This window comes from Chenopodium album, chromosome 11 (genome assembly GCF_948465745.1).
Source record: "Chenopodium album chromosome 11, dcCheAlbu1.1, whole genome shotgun sequence".
NCBI lineage: Eukaryota > Viridiplantae > Streptophyta > Magnoliopsida > Caryophyllales > Amaranthaceae > Chenopodium > Chenopodium album.
In genome coordinates, this window is record NC_137844.1 from 36,045,412 (window position 1) to 36,065,562 (window position 20,151).

Genomic DNA, 20,151 nt, shown 5'->3' on the forward strand with positions numbered 1-20,151 from the left:
CAAAAGACGACCCTTGAAGACTTGAAGACTCAAGGGGTCATGTTAGTTGTCAAATGCATCATTTATTTATGTTTTTGATATATATATATTTATGGTTATATATGAATTATATAGATGCATGTTTGGGATTTCAATTGTTGCGATGATTAATTAAGTTCACTTAAATCAACCAACATAAAAACCCTAGGTCCCTAACATATTGAATGAAATCGCCATTCCAAAACAACATTTATCGACCTATTGAGAGTAGTGATGGGCTACGCCAAAGCGAGGCATCACTATTACTCCCTAGGATATGTAAGGCATACCGGGTATGCAAGTTGGTTTTGGTTATACTCAACGATATGAGTGATGAAATCCTAACATGTTGTGACAAAGAGTTGCTTACCTTAGAATATTGAGTGTTAAGACAAGCCAAAGCATGCTTAACTACTCATTGTTTCTTTGGATCTTAGAATCGACTTATTCTCACTAAATGGGGACAATTTAATGTGTGCATAAGACGTTTAAATAAGTTTGATTAATATGCATGATTTCAATCTTATTTAAGTATTATGAATGGTTTATCATTTCAAATTATTTCAATTGTAGAATCATGTCTTCAACTAACATCGACAACAACCTAATGTGCCCGGAACTTCCCGAAAAGTTACCATTTTGCTTGAACTTGGTGAACTTTAAGGAGTGGGAAGAAGAACTCCGAAAGACCCTTCGAAATTGCTACCTAGAGCACATTCTTGATATACCCATCCCGAGTTTCTACTCAAAAGGGGTTATGAGCAATGAGGCTCATGAGGAGCGAAGTTGTGATTACAAGAGTCTCACGACTTATGGAAAACTCCATCCCGGAACAATGGAAGGGGAAGTTCTCCAACTATTTTCCGGACATGCTCCTCAAAACTCTAGAGGATATAGTCAATTTGAGGGTCACCAAGAGCATCAATGGAAACTATGACGGTCTCGTGGAGGAAGTGACTAAGTCACTCTCCAACATGAAGATCAAGCCACCACAAGAGGGATGCCTAGCCAAGGATAGGCAAGAGGTATGGGGACAAGTCTACAATGCTAGACTAAGACCCAAAATGTCACTTTGAGCCCACGTACTTCGAATGACAAGGCTATTCACTCACTTGGCTCTCATTGGCAAGCTAGTGGAGGATGAGCAAGCTGCTCTCATGCTATTGAGCTCTCTCCACTCGAGCTATATCGCATTGTAGATGCGGCTAACTGCCAATCGTGACAAACTCACTTTGATGGAGGTTGTCAATGAGCTTCAAATGGCCGACCCTTGCGGAAGTGATGGGCTTAAGCTTGCTCTAAAGGCAAAGAAGAAGGAGTTCAAAAACAAGGCAAGAATGCGATGCTTCTATTGTAGTAGGCGGGGCCACTACAAGAGAGAATGCAGCATGTACCTGGAAGATGAGGCCAAGGGAAGAGAAATCACCACCTCAGGTATCTTCTTTATAAACTACACTTGAATGCAAGCAATTCATAAGGTATTGGATACCATTAATAACTTACTATATGCTCCTATTTCAGGAACCAAGTGAGAAGGGCTTACTAAGTGGATGTGGATATACAAGCGGAAGAAAAAGTTAATCTTTCTGGAAGGCTTGTAATCACATAGTTTGTCTTGACATGGAATTTGTTTAAGTTTTTGTTATCAACCATACATTGATCTTTTGACGTTGGACGTCATGGTTTTGTATTGATCACGAGACTATTGTTTTAAAAGTCTTATTTATATGTTTATGGTATGACATGTTTATCTAAAATGTGTGCTTTCATTGGACAAACAAGTTTATAATGTAAATAATACCGCTAAGAAAGCTAAGACCATTGAGTCAAATCAAACATACTTATGGCATTGTCGTCTTGGCCACATTAACATCAAACGCATCAAGAAACTAGTATAGGAAGGTGTTCAAGACTCATTCAATTTACAATCATTTGAAAATTGCGAAGGATGTTTATTAGGAAAGATGATTAAGCAGCCATTCTCCAAATTGGGAGAAAGGGCAGGTGACTTATTGGGCCTAATACACACCGATGTATGTGGACCAATGAGCTCCACCACAAGAAACGGGCAACGATATTTTATCACCTTCACAGACGACTATAGTAGATATGGATATGTCTACCTTATGTCGCATAAATCTGAATCATTTGAAAAGTTCAAAGAATTTCAGAGTGAAGTTGAAAATCAGCTTGGCAAGAAAATCAAAGCCCTTTGATCGGATCGAGGTGGTGAATACTTGAGCCAAGAATTCGATGACCATCTAAAAGAAAAAGGTCTACTTTCAAAATTGACACCTCCAGGAACTCCTCAATGGAACGGAGTATTCGAAAGGAGAAATTGAACCTTGTTGGACATGGTACGATCAACAATGGGTCTTAGTGATCTTCCTATATCTTTCTGGGGACACGCACTTGTAAATGCGGCATTAACACTGAACCGTGCTCCATCAAAAGCTGTAGAAAAGACTCCATATGAGCTATGGACGAAGAAACCTCCTAGGTTGTCTTTTCTAAAGATATGGGGATGCGAAGCATATGTCAAGAAATTAATTTCTGACAGGGCCAGGATCTGGTCGAAGTTGACCACCTGCAGCCCAGGCACTTTGTCCTAAGCATCCGCTTGGAAAACTGCTGAAGGTCAGGCCGGCTGCTGGATGCATCTACACCACAAGAAGTACTTGATGAGAGGGCAGCATAGACGTCACCTAAGTTGTGCCGGCTGCTAAGTGAATATCCAGACGGGCTCACTCGAGTCTTGACTCTCATGAAGTTAAGCGGTTATGGGGGTTCAAAGCATTTATTCTTACCTTGGTCCTTAGGTTGGGAGGTTCCCCCCTTCCCAACCGCTGCATCACCGGTTACAGCTTCGAGTAGCTCGCCACTCTTCGACGCCGTAGAGGCGTCCGGCAATTTCGGAGATGGCCCTGAGCTTCGCTCAAGGCCTTAAGTACAGCCAGGCCCTTTCCATCGATTGTAGGGTGTGTAAGGTTTGGCTGAGCTGAAGAAGTTGGTCGGGGTGGGTTTTGTCTCCCTACCTTAGCCGGGGTCTTCTTTAACTCGTCCCCAGGCCGCTTGAACATCATGCTGATTGAGCGGGGGATGGGCTTGATGCCACTCTGTAAAACCAGGAAAAGGGGTTACAGACAGCACATGAGAAAAATATATGACTAGTACAAGAAAGCATGGCAGGCGGCCTTACCCCGTCTTGCTTGGCGTCCAAAGCCACCTTTTTTCTTTGCAACTGCTCCTTCCTTAGTTGAGCAGTCGGCTTGTCAGGTGTCTTGTTAGCATCCACCATTTTCAAAGCCTCTTTTGTAGTCGAAAATCAACTAGTTAGTTACTTTACAACAAGTTAGTTAAAAATAAACATTAAGAGAAATAGCAGCCGGAACAAATTACATACATCTCTCAAACATGGTGCTAAGACCATAGGTGGAGAGAAACGCCTCATCTTTCAGAAAATCCTGGTGAGGTATCCAATTTTGGGTACAATTATGTGAGTCCCATCATCCAAAGGTTCGGTGGTGGTCTCAAAAAATCCCGGCTCTATTATTTGCTCCCAAGCTCTAGAAGGAATGCGAGGGAGGGCACACTTTTTAACCAGCAAAGCCGGGTCCTTATTGTACCCGCGAAGGAACCGGTTGTGGCCTAAAGAGGGTGAGGAAATCAAGTAAAACTTCTCCTTCCATCCGGTCCACTTTGAAGGCTTGTCCAACGTCATCATATACTACGGATGCGTCGTCAAAGTGTACCATGCCCCAAATCTGCCTGGGGCCCAGCTCATGTAGTGCATGTGAGCAAAAGCCTCAAAACTCGGCTCTATGTCTTGGAACTCACAGGCGGCAATATAACTTAATATATTTGTCCATGAATTGGGGGTGAGTTGCCAGACGCCTAACTCATACCCCTTCAAAATTCTTTTTATGCCCCTGTATAGGGGGAAGCGAAGGTCGGTTCTGATCACAGCCTCATAGCAGCCGAAATAGTTATCGGCGTTGGCAATGTCATCCTCCCAGGCCACCGTCGCCTCCGCAGGCGGTACTACTATGTCCAAGCCGACCCCTATTGGGTGGTTATCTGTAAAAGCTTTAAAGCTACCCTCCAAGGTAGCAATGTCCTTAAGGGACATACCTGCCTACGTGGGGTTTGTCACAAATGGCCCCCTGGCCGGCTGCTGATAGTCAGCAGCAACATCTTGGTCAGAGCTAGAAGCCTCTGAACCGGATCTTTCGGCAGCCTCTTCGCCGCCTGACTCCTCATTCGAACTATGAGCAGAGGCGGATCCCTCGCTTTTTGACTCCTTTAGTATTCCGTCACTAAGGGTGGATGGGGCGCCTCCCGGAGAAGATCCTGCTTGCTCCTCTGACCCCTCGTACTCCTCATCTGGAGTAACTTCACTCGCGGGCGCTTCCTGAGCACGCCGCCTCTTTGGCTTTGTAGCCGTCTGGTTTGTTCTAGCCATTGTGTCTTGCATAGACACAGAGACGGAGGGATTCGGGGATGAGCAAAGCAGGTCCAAATGTCCAGAAAAGGCACCCCCGGTTCTAGACTCAGCCGTACCAGGAGACCGGCTGAATGACCTAGGGAGTGCCGTGTGTGTCGACAGAGAGTCCATTTTTATTTGAAAACGTATGAACACAAAAGGAAAAATCATAAAAAGCTTGAAGAGGGTAGAGGCGGTTACGTTTAGCTTAGCTCTGAAAACTCTAAAAACAGCCCCAAACGGTGACCGGTTGAGTGCGCTGAAAAAGCAGGCGGATGCTTGAGAAATCACTATAGGCGAAATCAGAGTCTCTCTGTAATACCTTGTATTTTTATACGTATTTTATTTAAAATAAGTATTTTGAGAAGTATTTAATTAAATTGAAATGTTTTATTTAAAGTATTTTAATTATTTATTTTAATAAGTTTAGAAATATTTTATAAAAGGAAAGTTTATTTAATTAATTATTTTAATTAAGTTGGAATTTAATTTAAGGAAAGTTTAATTTTAGTAAAGTTTTATTAGGGAGGGGACTAGGAAAATTAAAAGAGGAAAGTTTAAGGAGAAGGGTTCTAGAGAAGGGGTATAAATATTCAACACATGAGACAAATCAAACTTTGCCCGAAGTGGAGAAAACCCAAGGTAAACTTCTCTCCCTTTTATCTTTATTTTTTCTATCTTATTTTTCTTTCTCTTTTTCCCTTCCCCTTTTTTTCGGCTCCCCCTTCACCACCACCGGCCGACCACCAGTAGCGGTGGCCGCTAGCCGCCGGCAGCAGGCAGCCACCGGCCCCGGCAGCAGCCTGGTGGCTGTCGGCTGCCTCTTCTTTCAAAAAAATAAATTAAAACTTTATTTTAAAAACCAATTTAATCCTAGATCTAATTGTTAATTTTGAGTTTTGGGATTTGATTTTTGATGTTTGATTATGAGTATTATGTTAATTAATTTTAGATTATGTTTTTAATTAAAAAGCCCCAATTTTTGAAACCCTAGGTTCTTGATTTATAAATTATTGAAGGATTATGATATGTAATGGTGTAAACCTTTGATTAAACTATTTTAAGGCTAAATTACAGCAAGTTTTCATTAAAATATAGTGCTGGAATTTTTGGTAGAGCATTAAAATCAAGTTTCTTTAAGGAATTTCAATTACCCATTAATTGAGATTAAAGTATGATGTTTTAAATATAATTTCAACTTATTTTAATTAAATATGAGGGGTTTTATAATAGTATATATTGCTGGAAATTTTTGTAGAGAGGATTTTAATACTCTTCTATGATTTTAAATTGTAGGAGATTTTGAAGTGAGTGATTTCTATTAATTGTGGCAATATTAAGATCGTATTCAAGGTACGTTCGCGTACTTAGCATAATTTTATTGATGTAGTAGCATGCTAAGTGTGTTTAATTAATTACAAGTAGTATCATGCTAGATTTGAAATGGAAATTATGACTTGAATGTTATTGGTAAATTGGATATTGAAGCATGATTTATTTGTAATGGATTGTTGGATGGAAAATTATAGTTTGGAATATTTTTTATGAACCACATATTTATTTGTGGCATGTTAGAGAGCATGTTTAATTAAACTAAATGTTTAATTTGGTTTGGAATATTAAAAAGGAATTTTATTATGGTTCATATAATTTTTTTATTAATTCTTTAAGCATGAGGAAGGAGGTATATAAGTGTCTATGTACACAAGGAATAAATTATATTTTTGGTGCCTTAGTGCACTTAAGGTGTTTTCAACAGCGAGGGATAGGATTTGTGGCGCTTTATGCGTTTAAGGTGTCATTGGCACCGAGGTAGAATTAAAAAGGGGTTCAACATTAAATATTATATAGTCACTAATTGTTCAAGAATTGAATTGGTATATTTGATTGTTCGAATAATTATTGTTGATTGAATGATTATGGTTGAGAGTCATCACCAAGTTTAATAATATGTAAATTACGTAAAGTGAAAGAGATTACGCACCAAAACTTTTGGAATGTATATACCTTGAGTATGAACATATGGGGGGAGTTATGGGGTTTTATATTTAACCATAACTTATTTTGGAATACAGGACGTTGTACATTCCTTTTTTATTATTATGCGCAGGAATTACGCCACTTACGAGTGGTGTTTGATGCTGGCACAGTTAGCTCCCGTGTCAGTAACCTCAATTTATTTGTGGGAGGTTAGGGGGAAACATGTTCGATGCGTAGTCAACATTAAATAAATTATGTAGTGTCTAGTGAGAACTTTTATTGATTGTTGTATTCTTGAAAAACAGGTGCAACGAGGTAAGTTGTGTGTTGATAGGTAAATGCATGTTAGTGTGTTAATTACGCTTATGTACTCAGCTTTGCTGATTGTGTGTTTTGTGTGTTTGTTGGTCTTGTCTTTATCTTGGCCCTATGATGACCCATTTATAATGGAGAGTAGTGAAAACAAGTAGAGAGAAACTTTTCGGATGATGAAGCAGATTCATGAATGTGCATGAGTGAAGAGCGAATCATGCTAGTTTCTATAAGTATATGATGTGTTTATTGCTTTAATTATTCATGATATTAATATTATGCATGACTAACGAAAAGGTTGTGAATTTGGTTTAGTTTTAATAAGGGCCTATAATGGTTCCAAGTTGTAGGTTGGTTTTATTTTACTTCGTTTGATTACGGTTTGACTTTACTTTCGTTGATTGACTTTTCAAGTTGACTTGTTTTGAACGGTTTTGAAACTAGTCTTCCGCTGTGTGTATTTGATAGTTGCCTTAGCCGTTTTCACGGTGGCGGTAATGTCTTAGATAATCCTATTTAAAGTTTTAAACAGAGCAAAATAGGTATTTTAAAAGAAAGAAATTTCTAGGGTGTTACACTCTCTCTCTAAGAAAAGTTCTCTCTTTCTCTCTCTAGACTTCAAATAAGGTCAAAGATGGGGGAGAAAGGGGAGGGGGGGTAAAACCTATTTATAGAGGGGTAAAACGGGGGCATCCCCGTCATACCTTAGAAGGTGAACAGTCTTTTTTACTGTTCATCACTCACAGGGAGACGCGTGTTACAGGCGCCACGTGCCCTGCCAAGTCACCCCTATGAGGGCAAATGTTTAGGGTAAAAATACCCTAGACACGTGGCCTAATCAGAGAGGGACACGTGTCAAGCCTGGACAGGTCCAATATGGGCCAGTCACCAGCTGACACGTGTCAACCTCAAATATCACCTACAATTACGGCCTTCAAAGCCCAATTCCCGAGACAGCCGCAAAACGGCGTAGCCCATTAGGTCAGAATGACCTAATGAGCACGTATTCCCATGACCCTATAAATAGGGAGATTTCCCCCATTTTGGGGGCACGTTCATTTATTACAGTACCCTACATTCTCTCTCATCAGAGAAAACTCCTGATCTCGGAATTTGAGAGGATCTCACTTTACTTTTCCGCACTCTTTATATTCTCCGAACCTGTTCAAATTTGATCGTTGGAAGCGGAGCTCCAACCACCCGTAGTCTCTGTTGTTTTGCAGGTACAGGCCGCACCGGATCAGTCTTTGAGCTGTAACTCTCCCGAGGGACTAAAAACACCTAAAACAGTAACAATCATTAATCATTTTCAGACAGCATAATTGTTGAGCCCATGAGAAAACCCACATGTGAGTGGTATGTTGTCTCACATTGAAGAGTGTAGAAAATGTTGGGAAATGTACCCACATCTAAGAAATAAGAAAATTGTGTCCAGTTTATAAGGCTAAGGGGCTACTCCCCTTATTGCCATTTGGTTTTGAGGTAGAATCTCCTTAGTCGCGTAAAGTGGACAGTTGTGACGGGTATGGCCCAGACCCGTTGATCATGGTATCAGAGCCAGGTTGAGTTGTGTTGTGATATGGGACAGTATTATAGACAACTCACATGTGAGGGAGAGTGTTGAGCCCATGAGAAAACCCACATGTGAGTGGTGTGTTGTCCCACATTGAAGAGTGTAGAAAGTGTTGGGAAGTGTATCCCTCGTTGAAGAAATAAGAAAATTGTGTCCACTTTATAAGGCTAAGGGGCTACTCCCCTTATTAAAATATGATTTTAAAGTGGAACCTCTTTAGTCGTATAAAGTGGACAGTTGTGACGGGTGTGGCCCAACCCGTTGATCAATAATCATAGGATAATACGAAAATTTCATTAGATGACAGCAAAAGTATTTTAATCGGTCTGACGCATCTGTATTTTGATTGCATTATTGAATTTTATATGTTTTAGCTTAATAGTAAGATAAAGTTTGATGATTAACAAAAATATTAATTACACGTATACACTAAGAGTTGGCTACGTATACACTTTTTTTTTTTTTTTTTTTTTTTTGGCAAGTACGTATACACTTAGTTGACCATCAATATTAAACAAATATATATTTCAGAAATAATGCACTTGTAAAGTCGTAGTCCTAAGAAGTCGGCACGAGCAATAATTCTAATATTTAATTCAAATTATTGAATTTCATTTGGTTTAATTAAATTATATAATTCCATCTTGTACCCGACTAGATTATTTTTACTTATGATTATGTTAATTTGACGGTGTTAAAAGAGCTTGACAATGACATGGTGATACCAAGAATTTACATGATATTTACTTTTTTTTTTTTTTTTTTTTTTTTTTTTTGACAATAGCAAAACCACATGATATTTACTTGTATGTTTTAAATTAATAATTTCGTTTATCATAGATAATTTAAAATTTTGTCAAACCCCATTCTCTTTTTCAAATTAGTTCCTACATGATATGTACTTGCACGTATAGTATGTGTTAGTTTCACTTTCTTTAGTCTCTTTCTCACATTCTTATCGACTCATGACATGTTTTCTTTGAATTAGTTGTATCTTATGAAACTCAAGAAAGTTAAATAATTTTACCAAAACAATATTTGTAAGCTATAAATGATGCTAATAAAAAAAAATTGTGTACAATTTGAGTCAATAAAATTATAAATGGTTTTTTAATCTCTTAGCATTGGGAACAACGCTTGGCTAAGGGCATGTATGTACAACTTATCAAGCCTGCCCAAAATAAAGTTTGATATTTTTAGGCTGGATAGAGATATCAAAAGTTGATCCGGCCGATTGATCCAAAAAAATCAGATTCAGATTCCAACTCGCATAGTCGGACACAATAATTTAGGATAACTCAATCATTCAATGTGATCCGACCTAATTTTATTGAACCAAGCTCAGATATTAATATTCATGAATAGGCATGAGTGAAGAGCGAATCATGCTAGTTTCTATAAGTATATGATGTGTTTATTGCTTTAATTATTTATGATATTAATATTATGCATGACTAACGAAAAGGTTGTGAATTTGGTTTAGTTTTAATAAGGGCCTATAATGGTTCCAAGTTGTAGGTTGGTTTTATTTTACTTCTTTTGATTACGGTTTGACTTTACTTTCGTTGATTGACTTTTCAAGTTGACTTGTTTTGAATGGTTTTGAAACTAGTCTTCCGCTGTGTGTTTTTGATAGTTGCCTTATCTGTTTTCAAGGTGGCGATAATGTCTTAGATATTCCTATTTAAAGTTTTAAACAGGACAAAACATGTATTTTAAAAGAAAGGAATTTCTAGGGTGTTACAAAGTGGTATCTGAGAGCTTAGGTTGAGATTTTATTACCACTAAAGCCAAAAACATGTTCTAAAGTGTTTTAATTTTAAAACTTGGCCAAGTACTTATTTATTAGTGAAAATTTTTAGAGAATTATTTTATTTTATTTTATTTTGGGAAGATCAAATATTTATCGATTAAATTTAAAAACCAATTTTTTTTTTAGTTTAATGAGGTCCGAATTTTTTTAATATGGACCGAAATTTTTTTTTTTATTTTTGGGTAGTCCGAAATTTATTTTTTTAGGGAGGAGGGCCGAAAATTTTTGGTCTTCTTCCCTATTTAATTTCGAAAATTTAATTAAAAAGGAGTCAAAAATATTTTTAGTTTGTTCATTTTGCAGGAAAGCAAGGATTAAGGTAAGTACTATGTGTTTACAGTTTTAAAAGCATGTTGGTGAGAATGGGTAGGAAAGAATTTGGGCATATAAGTTAGAAATAATCATGTTCTTGTATGCATTAATATTTAGGTTGTGAATGTTTAATCATGAATGTATTGCTTGAGGATATGTATTTATGTGTTTAGGAATAAGAAAATTGTTTGATTGAACATTGAACCTATTTCATGCAAGAACTGTATTATTTTGTTTTCTTTGGGAAAGGGAATTCTTTTCTAAGTCTTTTCTTTACAGGACGCCGAATCTTCCTAGCAGATACACTGAACTAGGCACTCTCACAAAGAAACCTAATGAACATCCCTATGATTACGTTCAAAAGATTTTCTTTTACTGTTCCTACAAAAGCAATGTTTTAAGGGACAGAGTTTTTGATAGCCCTGATCGTATTTCAGCTATGATTGTCCGTTGCTTGCCTAATGAGCCCCCTTATTATGCTGTCAAATCCAAATTTTCTGATTTCTATTTACCAGGGGACATCCCAAACTACTACAAATATAGGGACTATTATGGACAATGGTACCCGGATTACAGATTTTTAATTTCCTATCTTGTTAGGGTCGAGAAAGCCCATTGTCGACAACTTCACCTTCCATACCATGACTATTATTTTGAAAATCCTGTGGGGCAAAATCCCCCTTCTCCTAGTCAATAGTCGGGAAGTTCCTCTTCTGCTTCTTCTTCTTCACAGGGTGGTCAAGCAGGGCATGGAGAGTAAAGGGAGGAAGATAGTTCACTCATGGAAATTTCTAACCCAAATCCACCTCCAACTCCAATTATTATTGATATTTCTTCTGATGAGGAGGAAGAGGGAGAGTTCGTGCAGATAGATACTGAACCAGAGTCACCTGAACCAATGGAGGAGGAAGATGATCCTGAGTTCGACCCTAGTAGCTACAAGCAGTCGGCAGACAAGAAAGTCAACATCCGAAAGGATTAGATTTTTATAGTTTTCCTCGTTATGAATAATCAGTTTTAATTACAGTTTATTATTATTTCAGTTTTAAATTAATAAGTGGCATGACCACATTGAGTTAGTGAGCTTATGTAGTACATAAGTTTCTAGAACTCAATATTATTTTGGTAATTCTAGTTTATTTTAATTAATAAAAATCCTATTTATTTCTTTGTTAAAATTATTTATATGATTAATAAATAAATTCATTTTATTTTCCAAAATCTTCCATTTCACATCACTATTCCAATAGCCAAATTCCAAGCCAATTAATTCCAATAAATTATTTCTAAGCTATGGGAATCTATGGGAATTACTTTTTATTATTTATGTGATGCTTTATTAAATGCATGGTTGATTAGCAATCAATAATTGATTGACAAAGCTACAAATTTAGGGAATTTTTAGCTTCGGCTATCCCAATTTGTTAGCTTCAAATTTTACTGTGAATGTTTCAAGGGTGTTAGGTAATGGATGAGTGTATGCCTTGAGAGTTAACCAAAGCCATTTCTAATATAAACCCTTGATCTTAATTCAGGAGGAGCAAAATGGCAGGGGGAAATAATTCTGATAATGATGGAAATGATTTGAATGTAGTAGTGAGACAATTGGCAGTTGTAGCCCAACAGTTGACTAGGAACCAACAATGGGGATGCTCAAGGTGAACTTTTCAAGAAGGTGGCCCAAAGCAAATCACCAACCTATCAAGGAGAGTCTGACCCTACCATATTGGAAAATTGGTTAAGGGAGTTTGAGAAATTGTTTGGGGCAGTTGGGTGCCCAGAAAATTCTAAGGTGGGTTGTGCTACTTATTACTTGAGAGGTGAAGCTGATCTTTGGTGGCAGCAAAATGAGAGAACTATTAGAGGGCTACCTGGATTCAATTGGACTAAGTTCCAGGAGAAAGTGAGAGATAAGTTTTACCCTAACTTCTTACATAAGCAAAAGGTTGAGGAGTTCTCAAACCTCAGGAAGAAGGGGATGTCAGTGATTGAATACTATACAAAGTTTATTGAGTTGTCCCGTTTTGCTGAAGAGTCTGTTTCTACGAAGAAGGCAAAGGCTAGGAAGTTTGAGAGTGGTTTGACTACTGATTTACGGCTGAAGTTATGTGGTCAAGTGTTTGAAACCTTGGATGAGGTACATGGCAGAGCTGCACACTTGTATGTTTTGGAGTTGAAGAAAAAGAAGGAACTAGCTGATGTGGAAGTGAAAGAGAAGAGAAAAGAGGTGGGGCAGAACTCTAGGAACCAACAGGGTAACCAGAACAACTTCAAGAAGCAGAAGTACCACCATAACAACAACAACTTCCACAACAACAACAATTCCCAAGGTAACAATCGTCAAGGAGGACGTAACTTCAATGGAGGGGCTAGAAACAAAAAGCAAGGGAATAACAGAAATGAGAGGCGTTATTTTTGCAGGAGGTGCAAGAATAACCATCCTGGAAAAGATTGTGAGGGAAACTTGGTTACTTGTCGTGCTTGTAACAAGTTGGGGCATCGAGAGTATGAGTGTTTCTCCAAAAGTTCTAATGGGAATAACAGAATAATAATTCAGGAGGCACACAAAGAAACTTTTAGGGAAACAACAACAATTTCACTGGAAATAGGGGAGCGCAGTAGAATGGAGCAAAGAATAACAATAACAGCAGCAATGGGAACAATCAGCAGAAAAGTGGAGCTACAGGAAAATTGAGTGTCTTAAGTAGGCATGAGGCTGATTCCACGAAAGATGTCATCACTGGTACTTTTTCTATTCACTCTATTCCTGTTAAAGTTTTGTTTGATTCTGGTGCAACTTTTTCCTTCATTTCGAAAAGAATTGTTGTGAAACTTAAAGACTGTTTGAAAACAGTAGAAGCAGTAGATTTACCAATAACCATTCTAGCGGGTGGGGTAGTGAACTGTACCAAGACCTTTAGGAATGTACCTTTAGAGATCGAGGGGAAAGTGTTTCAGTCTGACCCAATCGAGTTTGGGTTAAAGGATTTGATGTCATCCTAGGAATGGATCGGTTGAGTAAGTACAATGCAGAAATAAGTTGTCGATCGCAGAAGGTGAAAATGAACACAAGTGAGAATGAGTCAGTGACTTATTGGATGCATGGTGAAACCAAATGCCCTAGGTTGATATCCGTGTTAAAGTTGGCAAAGTACATGAAAAAAGGGACATCCAATGTACTTTTGTAGTGTGAGAAACATGGATCATGATGAGGCAACTAACCCAGAAGATATAGAAGTGGTGAATAAATTTCTGGACGTATTTCCGGACGAGATCCCTAGAATGCCACCTAAGAGAGAAATTGATTTCACTAAAGACTTAGTCCCAGGAACAGCACCGATATCCAAAGCACCATATCGAATGACACCTGTAGAAATGAGTGAGTTGAATGAGCAACTGCAAGATTTGTTAGACAAGGGATACATCAGACCGAGTGCATCTCCTTGGGGAGCACCCGTTCTGTTTGTTAAGAAGAAAGATGGAAGCATGAGGTTGTGCATTGATTACAGAAAGTTGAATAAGGTGACAATAAATAACAAGTATCCACTTCCAAGGATTGATGATTTGTTTGATCAGCTGAAAGGCGCAACCGTGTTTTCTAAGATTGACTTGAGGCCTGGATATCACCAGTTGAGGATTGCAGATGAAGACATACCTAAAACTGCTTTTAGGACAAGATATGGACACTATGAGTTTACAGTGATGCCATTTGGATTGACAAATGTTCCGGCATCATTTATAGATTTGATGAACAGGGTGTTTCATCAATTTATGGATAAATTTGTGGTAGTATTCATAGATGATATATTGGTGTATTCAAAGAGCAAAGAAGAGCATGTAGAACACCTGATAGCAATTCTGCAAACACTGAGAGAAAACAATCTTTATGCAAAGTTCTCTAAGTGTGAATTTTGGTTGGAAAAGGTAGCATTCTTAGGTCATTTTGTGTCTAAGGATGGCGTGGAAGTAGATCCAACCAAAATAAAAATTGTGAAGGGTTGGCCTATGCCCAAAACAGTGTCTGATGTTCGAAGTTTCTTAGGTCTAGCAGGATATTATAAGGGGTTTGGTAAAGATTTCTCGAAGATTGCTAAACCTATGACTACTCTAATGAAGAAAGACAAGAAGTTTGAGTGGGATGATAAGTGTGAAGAAGCATTCCAACTCTTGAAACAGAAGCTGATTACAGCACCAGTACTTACACTGCCAGACGATAGTGGTATCTATGATGTGTATAGTGATGCGTCAAAGAATGGTTTGGGATGTGTGCTTATGCAAAATGGGAAGGTAATTGCATACGCATCAAGGCAGTTAAAGACCCAAGAAGTAAATTACCCAACCCATGATTTAGAACTTGCTGCAATTATCTTTGCACTAAAGATCTGGCGTCATTACTTGTATGGAGTGAAATGTAGAATTTATACAGACCATAAGAGCTTGAAGTACATTTTCACTCAAAAGGATTTGAACTCTCGACAAAGGAGATGGTTAGAGTATACGACGGACTATGACTTGGGCGTTCAGTATCATGAAGGGAAGGCAAATGTAGTTGCAGATGCTCTAAGTCGTAAGACCAGTCATGGATTGAATACTTTAGTAGTGGCTAATGAGTTATGTAGGGAAATGAGTAAAATGAACTTAGAAGTTGTAGAATGGGGAGTACCAGCTGGCATTCTTGCGAATTTGACTATTCAACCAACCATATTTGATGAGATAAGGGAAAACTAAGCAGGAGATGTGAAATTGGATAGGATTCTTGAGAAAATAAAGCAAGGCAAGGCTACAAATTTCAAAATTCATGAAAATGGAAGTTTGAGGTACAAAGGTCGATGGTGTGTACCCCTAAAATGTGTGAGGAAGTGAACAGAAAGCTAATGGAAGAGGGGCACAATACACCCTATTCAGTGCACCCAAGAGGGGATAAGCTATATAAGGACTTGAAAAAGGTGTATTGGTGACCAAGAATGAAGAATGAAGTTGCAGAATTTGTAGCAAAGTGTCTGACTTGCCAAAAGGTGAAAATAGAGCACAAGAGGCCGCAAGGAACTGTGCAACCATTGGAAATTCCTGGATGGAAGCGGGATTGCATTTCAATGGATTTTGTGACTTACCTTCCAAAATCAAAGAGTGGAAATGACACCATTTGGGTAGTGGTGGACAGGCTTACAAAATCTGCGGTGTTTATACCAATGAAGGAGACTTGGAAGATGGAGCAACTTGCAAAAGCTTACATCAAGAATGTTGTAAGGTTACATGGAATTCCAAAGGATATTGCGTCTGACAGAGATTCCAGGTTTCTTTCAAAATTCTAGAAAAGCGTACAGGAAAACTTTGGTACGACACTTAAGATGAGTACAACGTTTCACCCTGCCACAGATAAGTAAACTGAGAGAACCATTCAAACCTTGGAGGACATGTTGAGAGCTTGTGTTATAGACTTCCAAGGAGGATAGGAGAATAGCTTGGATTTGATTGAATTTTCCTACAATAATAGTTATCATGCGAGTATAGGAATGGCTCCATTTGAGGCATTATATGGGAGAAAGTGTCGTAGTCCAATTTGTTGGAACGATATAAGTGAAACAATGATTCTAGGGCCTCAATTGATCGAGGATACAGTGAAGCAAGTAAGGGAAATTCAAGCTAAGATTCAAGCAGCTCAAGATCGCCAAAAGAGCTACGCAGATTTAAATTGCAGAGAAGAGGAGTTTGATGTTGGTGACAAGGTGTTATTAAAGGTATCACCAATGAAAGGAGTAATGAGATTGGGAAAGAAAGGGAAACTGAGCCCAAAGTACATTGGTCCATATAAAATACTGCAAAAGATAGGCAAAGTAGCTTATAGGTTAGCCTTACCTATGGAGCTAAGCAAAGTGCATGAAATATTTCATGTGTCTCAATTAAGAAGGTATATACCTGATAAATCCCATGTGCTACAACCTGAAACCATTGAGCTAGACCAAAGTTTAACCTATGAAGAGAGACCTGTCAAAATTCTCGACAGTAAAGTGCGTAGTATACGCAATAAGAATGTTAAGATTGTGAAAGTGTTATGGTCTAACCAAGAGTATGAGGAAGCCACTTGGGAGGTAGAAGAAGAAATGAAAAAGAAATACCCCGAGTTGTTTCAGGTATGTTGAGTTACGGGGACGTAATTCGTTTTCTTTTAGGGGGTAGAATGCGGTAGAATTTCGCGCTTTTTTCCTATATTTTCAGTTATTTTTGTGCTTTTTGCACAATTTTATCGAGTATTTTGAATTATTGTGTTCTCAATGAGACACAAAAAGGTAAAGGAATGAAAAAAAGTACAGAAATATTATACTAAGTGAGGAAAAACTTTGAATTTCGTTTCCCAAGTTTCGGGACGAAACTTCTTTTAAGGAGGGTAGACTGTAATATCTCGTATTTTTATATGTATTTTATTTAAAATAAGTATTTTGAGAAGTATTTAAATTGAAATGTTTAATTTTAAGTATTTTAATTATTTATTTTAATAAGTTTGGAAATATTTTATAAAAGGAAAGTTTATTTAATTAATTATTTTAATTAAGTTGGAATTTAATTTAAGGAAAGTTTTATTTTAGTTTAGTTTTATTAGGGAGGGGATTAGGAAAATTAAAAGAGGAAAGTTTAAGGAGAAGGGTTCTAGAGAATGGGTATAAATATTCAACACATGAGGCAAATCAAACTTTGACCAGAGTGGAGAAAACCCAAGGTAAACTTCTCTCCCTTTGCTCTTTATTTTTTCTTTCTTTTTTTTCTTTCACTTTTTCCCTTCCCCTTTTTTTCGGCTCCCCCTTCACCACCACCGGCCGACCACCAGTAGTGGTGGCCGCCAGCCGCCAGCAGCCGGCAGAGCCAGCCGCCGGCAGCAGGCAGCCACCGGCGCAGGCAGCAGCCTGGTGGCTGTCGGCTGCCTCTTCTTTCGAAAAAAAAAATTAAAACTTTATTTTAAAAACCAATTTAATCCTAGATCTAATTGTTAATTTTGAGTTTTGGGATTTGATTTTTGATGTTTGATTATGAGTATTATGTTAATTAATTTTCAGATTGTGTTTTTAATTAAAAAGCCCCAATTTTTGAAACCCTAGGTTCTTGATTTATAAATTATTGAAGGATTATGATATATAATGGTGTAAACCTTTGATTAAACTGTTTTAAGGCTAAATTACAGCAAGTTTTCATTAAAATATAGTGCTGGAATTTTTGGTAGAGCATTTAAAATCAAGTTTCTTTAAGGAATTTCAATTACCCATTAATTGGGATTAAAGTATGATGTTTTAAATATAATTTCAACTTATTTTAATTAAATTATGAGGGGTTTTATAATAGTATATATTGCTGGAAATTTGTGTAGAGAGGATTTTAATACTCTTCTATGATTTTAAATTGTAGGAGATTTTGAAGTGAGTGATTTCTATTAATTGTGGCGATATAAAGATCGTATTCAAGGTACGTTCGCATACTTAGCATAATTTTATTGATGTAGTAGCATGCTAAGTGTGTTTAATTAATTACAAGTAGTATCATGCTAGATTTGGAATGGAAATTATGACTTGAATGTTATTGGTAAATTGGATATTGAAGCATGATTTATTTGTAATGGATTGTTGGATTGGAAAATTATAGTTTGGAATATTTTTTATGAACCACATATTTATTTGTGGCATGTTAGAGAGCATGTTTAATTAAACTAAATGTTTAATTTGGTTAGGAATATGAAAAAGGAATTTTATTATGGTTCATATAATTTTTTTATTAATGCTTTAAGCATGAGGAAGGAGGTATATAAGTGTCTATGTACACAAGGAATAAATTATATTTTTGGTGCCTTAGTGCACTTAAGGTGTTTTCAACAGCGAGGGATAGGATTTGTGGCGCTTTATGCGTTTAAGGTGTCATTGGCACCGAGGTAGAATTAAAAAGGGGTTCAACATTAAATATTATATGGTCACTAATTATTCAAGAATTGAATTGGTATATTTGATTGTTCGAATAATTATTGTTGATTGAATGATTATGGTTGAGAGTCATCACCAAGTTTAATAATATGTAAATTACGTAAAGTGAAAGAGATTACGCACCAAAACTTTTGGAATGTATATACCTTGAGTATGAACATATGGGGGGAGTTATGGAGTTTTATATTTAACCATAACTTCTACTAGAGTACAGGACGTTGTACATTCCTTTTTTATTATTATGCGCAGGTATTCCGCCACTTACAAGTGGTTTTTTATGCTGGCACGGTTAGCTCCCGTGTCAGTAACCTCAATTTATTTGGGGGAGGTTAGGGGAAAACCCGTTCGATGCGTAGTCAACATTAAATAAATTATGTAGTGTCTAGTGAGAACTTTTATTGATTGTTGTATGCTTGAAAAATAGGTGCAACGAGGTAAGTTGTGTGTTGATAGGTAAATGCATGTTAGTGTGTTAATTACGCTTATGTACTCAGCTTTCCTGATTGTGTTTTGTGTGTTTGTTGGTCTTGTCTTTATCTTGGCCCTATGATGACCCATTTATAATGGAGAGTAGTGGAAACAAGTAGAGATAAGCTTTTCAGGTGATGAAGCATATTCATGAGTGGGCATGAGTGAAGAGCGAATCATGCTAGTTTCTATAAGTATATGATGTGTTTATTGCTTTAATTATTTATGATATTGATATTATGCATGACTAACGAAAAGGTTGTGAATTTGGTTTAGTTTTAATAAGGGCCTATAATGGTTCCAAGTTGTAGGTTGGTTTTATTTTACTTCTTTTGATTACGGTTTGACTTTACTTTCGTTGATTGACTTTTCAATTTGACTTGTTTTGAATGGTTTTGAAACTAGTCTTCCGCTATGTGTCTTTGATAATTGCCTTATCCGTTTTCACGGTGGCGGTAATGTTTTAGATATTTCTATTTAAAGTTTTAAACAGCGCAAACAGGTATTTTAAAAGAAAGGAATTTCTAGGATGTTACACTCTCTCTCTAAGAAAAGTTCTCTCTTTCTCTCTCTAGAGAGAAAGGGGAGGGGGGGTAAAACCTATTTATAGAGGGGTAAAACGGGGGCATCCCCGTCATACCTTATAAGGTGAACAGTCTTTTTTACTGTTCACCACTCACAGGGAGACGCGTGTCACAGGCGCCACGTGCCCTGCCACGTCACCCCTGTGAGGGGCAAATGTTTAGGGTAAAAATACCCTAGACACGTGGCCCAATCAGAGAGGGACACGTGTCAAGCTTGGACAGGTCCAACATGGGCCACTCACCAGCTGACACGTATCAACCTCAGATATCAGCTAGAATTACGGCCTTCAAAGCCCAATTCCCGAGACAACCGCAAAACGGCACAGCCCATTAGGTCAGAATGACCTAATAAGCACGTATTCCCATGACCCTATAAATAGGGAGATTTCCCCCATTTTGGGGGCACATTTATTTATTACACTACCCTACATTCTCTCTCATCAGAGAAAAAACTCCTGATCTCAGAATCTGAGAAGATCTCACTTTACTTTTCCGCACTCTTTACATTCTCCGAACCTGTTCTAACTTGATCGTCGGAAGCGGAGCTCCAACCACCCGTAGTCTCTGTTGTTTTGCAGGTACAGGCCGCACCGGACCAGTCTTTGAGCTATAACTCTCCCGAGGGACTAAAAACACCTAAAATAGTA